At 32.9% G+C, this 14,342-nt stretch overlaps 1 long non-coding RNA gene across 3 annotated transcripts; it reads right to left on the minus strand.

Annotated features, from left to right (window-relative positions):
* Positions 1–1,597: 1,597 nt before the first annotated feature.
* On the minus strand, positions 1,598–8,562 carry LOC139513248 (uncharacterized). Of its 3 annotated transcripts, none has more exons than XR_011662410.1 (5): positions 8,286–8,562; positions 6,819–6,900; positions 5,128–5,310; positions 2,245–2,352; positions 1,598–1,804 (listed from the first exon to the last, which is right to left on the minus strand). It is a non-coding gene; the product is annotated as an uncharacterized lncRNA (long non-coding RNA). The 3 variants fall into 3 exon arrangements; XR_011662411.1 differs by having other exon boundaries at positions 8,425–8,524; XR_011662412.1 differs by lacking the exon at positions 8,286–8,562 and adding an exon at positions 7,703–7,721.
* Positions 8,563–14,342: the final 5,780 nt, after the last annotated feature.

The raw sequence follows: 14,342 nt of genomic DNA on the forward strand, positions 1-14,342 counted from the left end.
AACAAACCATTAATGTATAATTTTGAAGCAGAATATGACATTTTATCCGGAAGTGAGAAACGTACAAATACAACGATGATGAAGTAAAGCAGTGCCAGCGGTTTGAAGATCCATAGGTATCCATAGGTGGGAAAAAAACTTTTGGGCGAATTCAGGTTTTTCGAATGGGAAGCGTAATTCCCGACCAAAGAAGATATATATTTGGCGTTCAAAGAGGGGGCACTGTGGGGGTGTTGGTATGCTTTTCAAAACCTTGTGTACGTCATACGCGCGTTTCGTCTACATTAGACGCACAAGGAACGCTCGAATAAAAAGGCCATACAAAATACGGAATTGAATTCCCATATGGACGCACAAATTTTACTCAATATAGCAAATGACTACAGTAAAAGATAAGCATACATATTAAAACCTACAAAAAGTGTTGTACTGCCTATTCAAACCAACAGCAATACCCACAATGATGTGATACTTCATAAGGGTGGAAGAGAACTGTTTGATAAAAACCACCCATATTAGCACCAACAACACACAATTAATTACTGCAGAAGAAAATGTTAAGAAAGCTAGAGAAGCTCTGTATAAATTAATGGCAAGTGGCCTACACAGGTAAAATAGCTACGGACGTTTTACGTCCGTAAAAAATCCGTAAAACGTCCGTATTATACGGCACGTCTACGGACGAATAGTACCACGGACGTAAAACGTCCGTTGCTTCCCATCCGTAAAACGTCCGTAAAACGTCCGTAATACGGATATTTAGTACCACGTCCGTAATACGGACGTTTAGTACCACGGACGTAATACGGATGTTTTGTACCACGGACGTATAACGTCTATTATAATTATGCATTATAATATATATATATTATAGTATATAACACACTTATTGTAGTATATATAACACACTTATTATAGTGTATAGTATAGTTTGATTTTTATGTAACAGTTGCATTGTATTGCTGAAACTTTTGATGGAACTGTCAATGATAAAATGCTATACTTTTTTTTAGGGTGATGATACTTTTTATTTGCATTTCCTTATATCGATTGTATATAGTCTCCTAGTGTTCTATCTAAAAAAAATATTCTGATGCAATACACATACAAGGATTTTGTCAAAGAACTTTCTGTCATACAGTGACTTGTTGTTTAACAAGTTGAATATTGATGATATCTTTTTAAACAATTTACATGATATTTCAAGAGTAAATCAACAATAATCAGAAGTATTTCAGTGGTGGTCTTTGGTTCATATTTTGCTTTCATGTATTAACTTGATAAAATAAGGCTCTTAGTTTTCTCTATTTGTCATGTCCAAACCCTTTCACAACACACTATATAGTTCATTTTTTTCATTGTTGGAGGACATATGGATACCTATAATAGCTCACTATCACATCATGTGAACTCTGGTGGATATTTTTCTCATTGGCAATTCAACCAAATGTCCTTACTTTTATAAGTCCTTTTAATTATATATCAAGAGTAATTGATCTCAAGAGTATAAATTGAGAATACTGTAATGTTTCCTTTTTACAGTTTTGAATGTATCCTTTTTCTTCAAACTTTCTTAGAACAAACATAATCTTCAATCTTCTTCAAAGTTCAAAATTTTATTTCCAAGGATTTATATTCACATTATAATTTCTCTACTTTCCAAGTCTATGAATGTCAAAATAAATGTCTTCTTTGTAAATTTAAACGTTCTATTTTTTGTAAAATTCCCAAGTTTGTGAGGTAGTCTTCTGTGTCCTGTATTCATGGTATTGGTTATTCTTCACCATGTTCACTGTGATGGTAACTGAAATAAAATATTCATAAAGAATATAAATCTAACTTCCATGAATTACATAAGCTAATTGTTATATGTTTGCAAATTCATTCTGTTAACATGGTTAATGCAAAATCATTAACTGGTCGGTTTTTTTTTTGCTTATTTGAATGTCCAGTGGCAAATATTTTATGTTTTCTAAATAACAACGTTAACTTATCAAAACATAATATTGGCCAGTCTGACTAGGTAAGTTTGTAATGTAAATGCTATGATAGTCTGAATTTCTGACATCTCAAGTGTGTGTGTATGGAGCAGAAGGAGGCGAGCAGAGTAAGGCTTAATGCATGCATTGAATCAGAAAGTGAGAAAAATAAGCAACACTGTACATGTACAATTAAACTTGAAACAGTTTTAGGTAGATAACATAAAATTATTTAAATTAACTGCAATTCTACAGATGAACTTACTTTGATATCAGGTCTGTTTTGCAGGGCATTCACACCTACATGACATACATGTTCACCAGTAATATCAATCCTTGCCAATAATGTCCTTTCCTTTCATTTGGTAACAAGCTAAAATTGTATATATATATATAAATTAATCAAGAAGTCCAGACAAAAACTATATGTAGTATGAACCGATGCTCACTAATTTATACCTTTCCTATATACTTTTACTTTTAAGTAAATTGAAACAAAATGTAAGCTAACAACAGAAAGAAGATCAAGTTTAAGCTTATAAAAAAATTCAGAAACATATAATATGTCAAATATTAATTTACAATCCAAATTAGGACCTGTATCAAGGAGTAAGAAACTTGTCAACATTTAAGTGAAGCACTAATTATAAGAATTTTTGCATACATGTAGCAATATAATATTTCCTACAGAAAGTAACCAAAAGTTAGTGTGCAATAAATTCTATTATTGCATAGCAATATAATATTTCCCACAGAAAATAACTAAAAGTTAGCGTGCAATAAATTCTATTATCATATACTTAGACTTAATAACATATGATTTTTACCGTATGATAATAGCATTAAATTAAAGTATTTTCTATATTTTTCGAATTGGTGCTTAGCGGGCTGATATGAAAAGTTTATCACATGCTTCGATTGTTATCACATGCCTTTCCGTAACGTTATCACATGGCATTCTGGTGATACTCAGCAAATTCCGGAAAATACACCTTAATGCTACGTTTTCAGTGAAAAACATTACAAAGTAGTGTACAAAACAATTATATGAATACTGGAAAGTATATTGTGTAAAATAATTAAATTAAATTAAAAAAAAATATTAAATAAATGCATTTTTTAAGTTTTTCTGAAACATAATTTAGAAAGTTACTTTAAAAAAAGTTGACTTTTCCAAACAATTTTCATCATGTATATTGTTGAATTATTTTTTTGTCCATTCGTCCATATTAAAATGTTGGGTTTTTTTTTCTCTCTGTTGAGGCATATGATAGAAAGATTTCTTATTGAATGTATCAAATTTTGGGTCCGACGTCCGTGAACTTTTTACTCTTTCAAGATCTTTTCGGGAACCACGTAGAAGGATCAATATATGAATCTGTTATTTTTCTCTACTGTTGAAGCATATGATAAAAAGACCATAACATGTCATTTTTCATATCGCATGTATTATCAGCCATGCGGCTCTTGGGCTGATATTGAACCTAGGGCTGATAATACATGCGATATGAAAAATGCCATGTAATAATCTGATAATATTGCACTACAATGACTAGTGCAAAAATCTTCAAAAAATCATGACGTTATCAATGACAAACTCTTAGTTTAAACCAATTTTTACTTTCAAATATTATATTGCTATACAATAAAAGGGTTATTGCATGAATATTGGGGTATATTGTCCCTCGTAGAACATATATTGCACTCGCAAGCTTATGCAATATAAAATTCAACTTGGGACAATATTCCCTAATATTCATGCAATAACCCTATAATATTGCACCAGTGCAATACATCTTCAAAATTATTGCATGAATATTGGGAAATATTGTCCCTTGTAGAACAAAAATTGCACTCGAAGCTCGTGCAATATAAATTTTACTCATGACAATATTCATGCAATATCCCTATATTATAACTACAATTGCACAATATTAATCACTTTACCATAAGTTATTATAAAAAAGAAGATGTTGAATGATTGCCAATGAGACAACTATCCACAAAAGACCAAAATGACACAGACATTAACAACTATAGGTCACTGTATGGCCTAAAGCCCATACCTATTGCTTGGTGTCAAGGTAATTAAGAATCTCAAATTTGATAAAAATAATTAAGCACGTATTCTTCATTTTGTGGTTTAAAGTTTCTTTAGACAAGTAAGATGCTGAAAGAATATAATATACAGATATAAACAATACCAAATATTCACATTATTTTTTCAAAATGGTCTCAAAGCTTCAAATTTGCAATTTCTTTAATGAAAAATGCACCAAAAAAAAATAATACCTGTAACACTTCGGTTTTGTACATTTCATGAGCAGGAGATTATCATGATTATATAATTTAGTCAAATACAAAGTTATAACTCCATAAAAGTATCGTGCTTAAGCCTTTACATAAATTTCAAGAAAATCAACCAAAAACTGACCAAAAAAGGACTCATTTTTGCGGAGTTATCTCCCCTTCCAATGTTAATTTCCAAAGGAAATATAAAATGCCACTTTTGAGTTTTCCTCAAGTTAGATTTTATGGGACTTTTTTCTGTGTATATAAAGGGCATAACGCTATAGATTAGAACTAAAACATTTTCTGTTTTAATTAGTTTGAGGTTAACCGTTTCCTCCATAATGACGCTTTTTGACCCCACCCCTTTACTCCATAATGACGCCTTTTGACGCCTGTGTAGTACCTCAGTTGAAACGCATTGACTACAAAATGTCTGCATATTAAAAAAGACTTTAAAAAAATTGTATCCAATATGAAAAGGATATTCAGGAGAATATCTGACTTGAATTTCATTGATGAAATGTTCGTTTTTACAATGCATTAATACTTTAAACCTGATGATTTTTTTTTTATTGAAAAAATCCTATGCGAATCAAGTTTGTAAAAAAAAATTCCATGGAGGAAAGGGTTAAATCTTAGTTAAATTGTTTATGGTTTTGTAAAAAAAATAAATTTGTCACTTCTAACTGTTAACATGGATAATTTTCAAACTTGCCCACAACAAGAATCAAAACTTGGAACTCTATGACCTCAAATTTTAAAATAAATCTTGGAAACTACATGTCCATGATTTACCGAGTTTGACAAGAGAGCAAAATTATCAAATAAACTAGGCATCATTTTAATATAAACATACCTCTCATCACAAAATTATTCATTGACTACTGCTCCTCTGTGCTCATATGCACATAAATCAATATAATGACAATCTATGAATCCACTATATAATCTAGACAGCAATGACCCAAATGAATTCTGTTCTGTTGCTTATCTTCTCCTACTTCTCAAAGTACTTGTACTTGTACATTCTTTGAAAATGCTAAAAGAAATAATGTTTAATGAAATGAAGTTATAATATCTGCCAAAATTGCATTTAATATTTGATCTTGCAAAATTGGCTTAGTTTTGATCTTTTAAACTAGACCAACAAACTTTCCCTGAAAAAAAGGATAGCTCTTCTTAACCTGGTAAACATTTTAACTCCAGGTCAAATTTGCTCTGAATGCTTTAGTTTCTGCTTTCAGAGATACATGTATAAGCCAAAAACTGCATTTTACCCCTATGTTCTATTTTTAGTCATGTTGGCATGTTAGTTAGCAAGAGGGGTCATCCGACACATATTTCTAACTAAATAAGTGTAATTTAGTGGTTCAATTTGTCTTATCTTGCTGTTTATCATATTTTTTTTTGTTCTGTTTTTTATATTTTACATTGTATAAATCAGTCTCTTAGTTTTCTTGTTTGAATTGATTTACAAATTTGTGATTCTCATATAGGGTCCTTAAAAACTGAATATGCAGTATTGGCTTTGCTCAGTCATTGTTGAAGGATGTAAAGTGACCTATTGTTGTACATGTTAACAGTTAACTTCGATGTCACTTGATTTCTGGTGGAGAGTTTTCTTTTCTTGTTAACGGTGCAATCAAAAGTTGCAGGCTTGACAAAAACCTGAAATCAGGTCATGTGCACACCCCTGAAGACATGATACCTGCACATTTTTCATAATCAAAGTTGTATGAATTTCATAGATTTTTACCTGGTCTTTCAAAAAATTCATGCTTCAGGGTACTTTCGCCTGCTCCATAAAGAGCTACAGTGTCTGCAAATAAGTTTTCAATTTTCACTGTTTACAGTGTTGTCTCCCCTCAAAACATGTATATTTAATCTAATTTTTTTAATTATTTTAATCATTCAACCTGCTTTAATTGAAGTTAATTAATATATCTTTACAACCAAATACAAAAAACATGATACTTTTTCACCAATTATGTTGATAAAAAGGGACTTCCCTCCATGTTTATTTTTAGTTGGGGAATAACCCCTAGTTTTTATACGAAACTGTTTATAGCAACCTAAACAATATTTTATTTTGAAAATAAGGGAGCTACCATTTGATTTTTTAATGGGGGGGCTAGGATGAAATTTGAAAAAAATAGGCAGGACAGGAGTTTTGAGTGTAAAAAAAAGGCAGGACGAGACACTTTGCAAAAAAAATGCAGGATGACAATTTAGGTAAAAAAAAGTCGGAATAAACTAATAACATGAATAAAAAAAATGCAGGACCGAATAGAGTGAAAAATAAAAAGGCAGAACAGAAATTACAACTGAAAAAAAATGCAGGACAAAATTTTTCATCCTAGCCCCCCCCCCTAAAAATCAAATGGTAGCTCCCTAATTATGTAATTTAAACATTATTATCATAATTACAATATGACAGATTTATAAGTGGAAAAAAGTGAATTTACACTTTTAAAAATTCCTCTATTTTCTCATTCACTATCACCATGATCACCACATTTTTTGTATTTTTATATTAACATTACGTACATGTAAAGCAGACCTTTCACCTTCTCAAGGAGTCCACTTCCCATGTACAAGAGGAGGCCCAAACAGCTTGATTTTGAGTAAGCTAAAAAAAAGTTCAAATAGATTATGATACACTAAATAAATACATAAATTACATGTACATAATAATTTAATAATAAATATGAATCCACAATCATCATGATCATGGTTTCAGAAATCATTAATGACACATCAATTTAAATCAATAGATATCATACATCTGCATTGGCTAGAGGTACATGTATAGGGGGAGGGTTAAGATCTCATAAACATGTTTAACCCCGCTTGAATTTTGCGCCTGTCCCAAGTCAGGAGCCTCTGGCCTTTGTTAGTCTTGTACTATTTTTAATTTTAGTTTCTTGTGTACAATTTGGAGTTTAGCATGTTTAGTATGGCGTTCATTATCACTGAACTAGTATATATATTTGTTTAGGGGCCAGCTGATGGACGCCTCCTGAATTTCTTGCTGCATTGAAGACATGTTGGTGACCTTCTGCTGTTGTCTGCTTTATGGTCGGGTTGTTGTCTCTTTGACACATTCCCCATTTCCATTATCAATTTTATGTATATTAAATTTTTATATCAGTGTTTTCTAATTTCTGGGTAGTCTATATATAGCTAGTAGTCCAAATTATTATGACGTCTTGAAAGGCTATTATAATATTATTTTTTGGACGCTTTACTCTAATGTACAGTAAGGCGTACAGTAAGGCGTCAAATAAAAAAAATGTAATAGCCTTTCAAGAAGTCATAATTATTTGAACTAGGTAGTCTAGATAAGTACAAATTTATGTAAATAAGGGCAAATTTGCAGACTTTTATTTTTTATATAAATTAAATATTAATTATATTCATTTGGATTTTACCCAAGTCATGCAAGTTGGGCAAGGCCATTCTTTGCAGGAGTATATTTTACAGATTTTAACCATTTTTATATAAAGGGCAATTTTTTTTTAAAGCAGGACGAGTTGGTAAGGAAGCCACCACTTGACTTTTATGGGGTGGGGGCTACGATAAAAATGTTATCCTGCATTTTTTTTAAAAGTTGACAGAACTCCAGTTCCGCATATTTTTCAAATAACATCCAAGCACCCCCCACACAGGCACTTGTCTCAGAAAAAAAAATCCTATATATATGTATTAAATATGTATTATATTAAGGTATATAGGGAATTTTTTTTCTGAGACAAGTGCCTGTGACATGGTGACCCCCCACCTCCAATAAAACTCACATGGTAGCTCCCTTAACAAGAGTGGGACATTTTTAGAAAGGGAGACGTGTTGTTAAAAAAGTAGGCCGTTTTGGCAGTGGGTCGAGTTGACTTGCGTCCGTTCTTGCCAATCTTCTGATTTTCGGGTTTGCATGCGATGAAATTTATAAATTCAAATGTTTTTTCGTGAAAAGTATACCACTGGCATCTTCTTAAATATTTGCATGATAATATTTACCTTTCGGTGCGCTTTCCAAGTACAAAATAGCGGGTATGTAAATAATCCATCAAAAAGACACACAACTTTCTTGTTTAAAACCCGGTTTCTTCAAGTTAATCGACAAGCAAACCATTTCAATTTATCTGTTTATAATAACTTGTTGATCCAACAGTTTTGAAAAACCAGAGGTCCTCGTATTATCTATCAGACTAGTATACATCTTTCCATTCTTTTTAACTGTAAAACATGAATTCAGCCAGCAGCCGACGAGCGTCCATGGATGGAGATGCGTCATAGTGTAAAAAACGGCAACGGTGATTTTTCCGGGTTTTCGTATTCCATTTGTCAACCTTTCGAGAATACACTTTACGATCATTTACGTATATGATTGAGAGTTAGTCCGGAACCCGGTCTGGAATCAAGAATGGGGATTTAAGTATTGACAATAAATACAAAAAAGTTCAGAAGTGGTACACTGAGTATTTTAAAATAGGCCTCTGTTATAAACAAGGATTTGTCTACAAATCAGTCACAGCCGCTTTATATAAAACTATGAAGAAATGAATCGGAGACATAGGCCTACATGACATTATCATACATCAGTGGCGGATCCAGGGGGTTTGGACCCCCCTTTTTGGGACGATCAATGTATTTGCAGGGGGACATAGTTAGAACCCCCCTACCCCCCCCCTTTTTGTAGCCGTCCCGCCGGCTAGACCACACGACCACCTGGGCCTCACAATGAATAAAGTTTTCGGTGGCTGTGTGTTACCTTTCCTCGTCAGTTTTATATACTTTTAATCTAGCGTCGTACTACATTACATGATATATAAGCCATGGAGATGTTATTGTTCAGTACAAATTAATGCAAGATACAGTCACAGAAATTATTATATGTATAAGAACGTCTAAGTTAGATTTATCCATCGGATCACCAGCAATGATGGTGATACATGGCTGTGTATATATATATAGTACAATCTTTATGAATTTGGTATGATATATATGTCTGTATGTTTGTCATGATGTTTGTGTATAACCAATGTGTATTGTCTTGGTATCAATCCTATGATTTTGGATTTCAAACCAATAAAAATTACTGACTTACTTACTATACACATCCTAGCTTAAATCAGAGAAGAATTAAAGTCTTGGACACTTATTATGGGCGGGGGAGGAAAGGGGGGGGGGGGGGTCACTTATGTATTCATTTAAGTGCAATCAAAATTTTACCAATCGGACAGACCTTCAGTTAAAAATTCGTGTCAAGCTCTTTTGTAATCATGATTATTAGGAAACATCTTATAAGTTTTCCTACTGTCTCCTTGATTTACTCGATACAATTAAGATTCTAATAATAGCCAGTGCTACATTATCAGCCTGATAGATCCTTGAAATGGCTAAATTTTGGACTTGACAATATATTTTGTTTTATAATTCTCCTCCTATATTCAACGTTAAGCTCACAAGATCTTGTGGACGACATCAAAAGTTCAATGTGGAATAAACAAAACTTAATTAACATAGTTTTTTCACTGCCCCCCCCTCCCCCCCCCACCTTCTTTACTTAATTTTGGAAAAAAAATGATTGAATATACATGTAAAATTGATGTGAGATAAGCAAAACTTGCAGCAATGTTTACCCATCCACCACACCCCTAAACTATTTGATTTAATTTTTTTTATCCTACATTGATCTTTTAATGTCGTCAGTGTGTCACTTATGTTATCATGTTTGTCAATATGTCGAATCAAGTCAAAATTGTACTTACTAAATTTGCAATTGAGATGTAGGTTGCCAAATTTTGAGAAGCCACGGGAAGTTCCGAACTGTTCGCTAGTACATGGCATGACTAGTGGGGCCTGTTTTTTTAACAGTCAGTGCCCCCCCCCCCCCCCATCCCTTTATACAAATTTCCGGATCAGTCAGTTTATGTTTAATGGTAAGTTTAAAGGGACTTTAAATATTGATATTTTTATCTTTTATTCTCTGTCTTATCTCGTTTGATTGTATTTTTTGTTATAAATTAATGTAATTGGTATCCTCTTTCCAATTTCATCGTTAACAATAGACCTACAGCAAAAGGCCCTGTACTTTAATTTTCTGTCTTGCCTAAAAATACTTTAAATAGTACCCCTTTCTTCCCATAGTCCCACAATAAAATAGAAGCTTTAATAGCAGGTAATTTGCTCTTATTCCACACCAAAGGAGGATAAATGTATGATAACATTTTAATGTTACCGGCATTATTCTACATACATTGATTCTGAGACTACTTTAACATATACATTCTAAGGGCTTTAATATATTAAAGGGCGGGTACAAAATGTATAAGGGACGAAGGAACACCATGTGACTATTGCATTGGTTGTTGTGATTAAAACATGATAAGAGTGTTTCCTTCCCCCTGCATCTTATGATCCTCATTGAACAGTAGAAACTACTTCAGACATTTAAACAATCTGAAACTTTTCAGGTACTTTCTATATGCTCATGTGCAATTTCTTGTTAGCATAGTTTTGTACTTGGACAGATAATCAGAATGATCAACAATCAAGTATATTAGACAACAGTCCGGTCTATTGCCATTGGTGAAACCTGGTATGAGGTAATTTTAATTCAGCCTTGTACAATATATACATAGACTACAGTCATTTTTGCTCAAGCATTGCAAATAAGGTTAAATGTTAGATGTTTTATATTGTTTTAACTGCTTTTATGGCAATTATTTAACCATCCATCATTAGCATGATTAGTTGGTTGTTTGAAAGACACCCAGCAGCAGATCCAGCCATTTTAAAAACAGGGGGGGTCCAACTATATGTCCCAATTCATATATGCATTGATCGGCCAAAAAAAAGGGGGGGTTCCAACCCCCGGACCCCTTGGATCTGCCACTGCCAAGCACTCTTTGTATTTATAATTCAACTTAATTGTAATTACAACCTTTAGAAAAAAATATAGAAAGATTTTTTTCAATTTCTTTTTTTTGTAATTAGGTCAAATAAAATAATATCTGTGTTCATGCTATTCAGCTATTACATCTTTGAAAAAATAGGATAGGTAGGGATTTTTTTTTATTTTACATTTTACATATTTTTCATTGACTCTTTGGGCTGATGGGAGAGAAATTCTGACATTAACAGTGCTTATTGATAATTGGTACGCTATTTCTAGGCTTAAAATATAGGGTAGTTGCGAATGGATGTTCATAATGAACAAAAGTTAATTATTTTAATAATAAAAAATTATATTAGTACATGTACATGTATGTCATGTATGTACTCATATTATGCAAATATTTAAAGTTATAGCCTTGAAGCAGAGATTCACTATACATATATATGTATGTCTGGCATGCAGAATTTTGAAAGCAAGTTAAGAATTTTACTTTATACATGTATAAGCAGTCGTGCGTATATCATGCATGGTACTTTTACATCTTTGAATATGATACAGCCGTAATACGGATGTTGTAGAAACGTCCGTAATACGTATGTTTACCATACGTCCGTGAAATGGACAATCCGTTTTACGTCAGTTTTTACACGTACGTTTTACGGATGTATTTTTACAGACGTTTTACGGACGTAACCGTTTCATCCGTAATACATCCGTATTACGGATGTTTTACGGACGTTTATTACCACGGCCGTGAAACGTCCGTAGCTATTTTACCTGTGTACATGGGTAAAATTAGCATGATCACATTGCTGCTTTATCTTCATTTAATAGGTACCAGGATTATAATTTAGATTATAAAAATGCCTATAAATCTTACAATAAGATCGATATAAGTAATGACCAGTAGCAGTCACTGAAAAATGCAATCGTTTTAGAAGAAACGATTCAGCCAATTATTTCATCTTCAATTATAACTGCCAACTCAGCCAAATACATATCATATGGATTGTACCTATAAATGCTGATATTGAAATCAGAATTATTAGATTACTTGGAAATATCGTATAAACTGATAAAACTGATATAACAGAGGAACAGTCAAACTCATAGATCAAAAATAAACTGACAACGTCATGGCTAAAAATGAAAAAGACAAACAGACAAATAATAGTACACATGACACAACTTAGAAAACTAAAGACTAAGCCACACGAACCCCACCAAAAACTTTGGGTGATCTCAGATGTTCCGGAAGGGTAAGCAGATCCTGCTCTACATGTGGTACCCGTCGTGTTGCTCCAGGTATATAGTCAAATCCGGTAGGTCACATTCATGAAAAGGGAAGGGAATTGTAGTAACGACGTCAGGAACATATCCTATATCGTCTGTGAAACAGGTATTCCATAACGGTCAACCAAATGGGTATGATTTCAACTTCACCATTTGGAACTCTTGGTTTGATAGCTTCCTTGTGAGCAGCAACCCTCTATCAAGGAAATCATTATAGGAAATAAAAGCATGGTAACATCGTATCAATTAGGAGATATATATTCCGTATGCAGGCGCTGCTGGAATGTTGCTACTGGAATGTTGCTACTTAGAAATGAAAAAGTTGCCAATTGGAAAGCTGAAATCATCTCTTTTGTCGTAAGTTTTGTTTTCAACCGACCCTCATAATCAGTTTCTAGATGTAATATAAAAAAGAAGATGTGGTATGATTGCCAAGGAGAGAACTATCCACAAAAGTCAAGATATGAGGCCGACTTAATTGTATCTGTTGTATCCTTTATCTCTAGTTCAATGGAATAGATGCGTTCAACATAGTCACCAAATGTTGAATTATTCAGTGAAAGAACATCATCTATATAGCGTAAAGTAAAGTTAAAGGATATTGCTAACTTCCTATCATTCTTCCTAAGAAGTTCATGTATGAATTCAATCTCTTAATATTAAAGAAACAAGTCGACAAGAAAAGGGTCACACTTGGTTCCCATTGAAATGCCGATAGTTTTTTGAAAAACACGTCCTCCAAACGTAACAAATATGTTGTCAATCAAGAAATGAAGCATGTTGATAATGTCAGTTTCAGGGAATTTTTTGTTTGAATCAGAGTGATCCTTTACAAATTACAAGACAAGATAATTTTATCTACGTTGGTAATCCTTTTAATGAAACAAAGCTCTCACCTGAAGAGTGATGACCAGGGTTTCCCCTGGGTCAATTATTTTTTTCGCCACCTCTTTCGCCAAAAAAAAAAATTTTTCGCCACTTTATTAATTTTTTTTCGCCAAGTAACACAAATATATTTTTCTTTAAAAATATTTCTTTTTTTCCAGCCCCCCCACCCCCTCAATAAGAAGAGGTTTTTACAACAAAACAAAAACATTTTATCACTTGGAATTGATCCCTTGTGTAAGGTGTAGTCATTACATTGTAGGGTTACTCTCATGCCAACCGTTTGAATAGATTTCTTCATAACGACAGTTTTCTTTTCTAAACCATCATAAACAAGTAAAACTATGCATGAAACACGTGTGTCACTGAAACGACTTTAAAGTACCCACTCAAATCAATTATCTATATCAAATTTAAATAATAATGTTCAAAATCAGAGACCTTTCTTGCTTTTGAACCTTTTTCGGCATAATAACAGTTTTTTTCTGGACTATAATTTAAAGACGGATTGAGAGGAAGCGTCAAAAATTTTGCTTCAAACACATGCGTCGCAAAGTTGTAATAATAAATCCCTTTTGTGACATGTGACGGACGCCATTTAACCATATCATTTTGTCATATAATACAATTAACACCTTAATTAGTCCTTTGATGTCGATAGCTATATATGCAATCAGCTGATTATTGATTTTCTGTCAAATCCCTTAACGAGTTCAAGGTGAATTCCGAGTATTGTCTGATCTGGTCAAGTCCGAGAAACCCGAAATAAGTAAATAAACAAGATGGCTAAAAATGAACCGTTACATATATTTCTTTCGCCAAATTCTTTCGCAAATGACGAATTTTAATCGCCACAATTATTATTTTTTCGCAAATTGCGAAAATGGCGACCGCCAGCGGAAACCCTGGTGATGACTACAACAGTGAAATTGTTTTATGGTCTTTATCTCCAAAAGTTCACATAAAAGTGCGGCTGCCATTTTTGAGACAGATAT

Source organism: Mytilus edulis, chromosome 2, assembly GCF_963676685.1.
Source record: "Mytilus edulis chromosome 2, xbMytEdul2.2, whole genome shotgun sequence".
Lineage (NCBI taxonomy): Eukaryota > Metazoa > Mollusca > Bivalvia > Mytilida > Mytilidae > Mytilus > Mytilus edulis.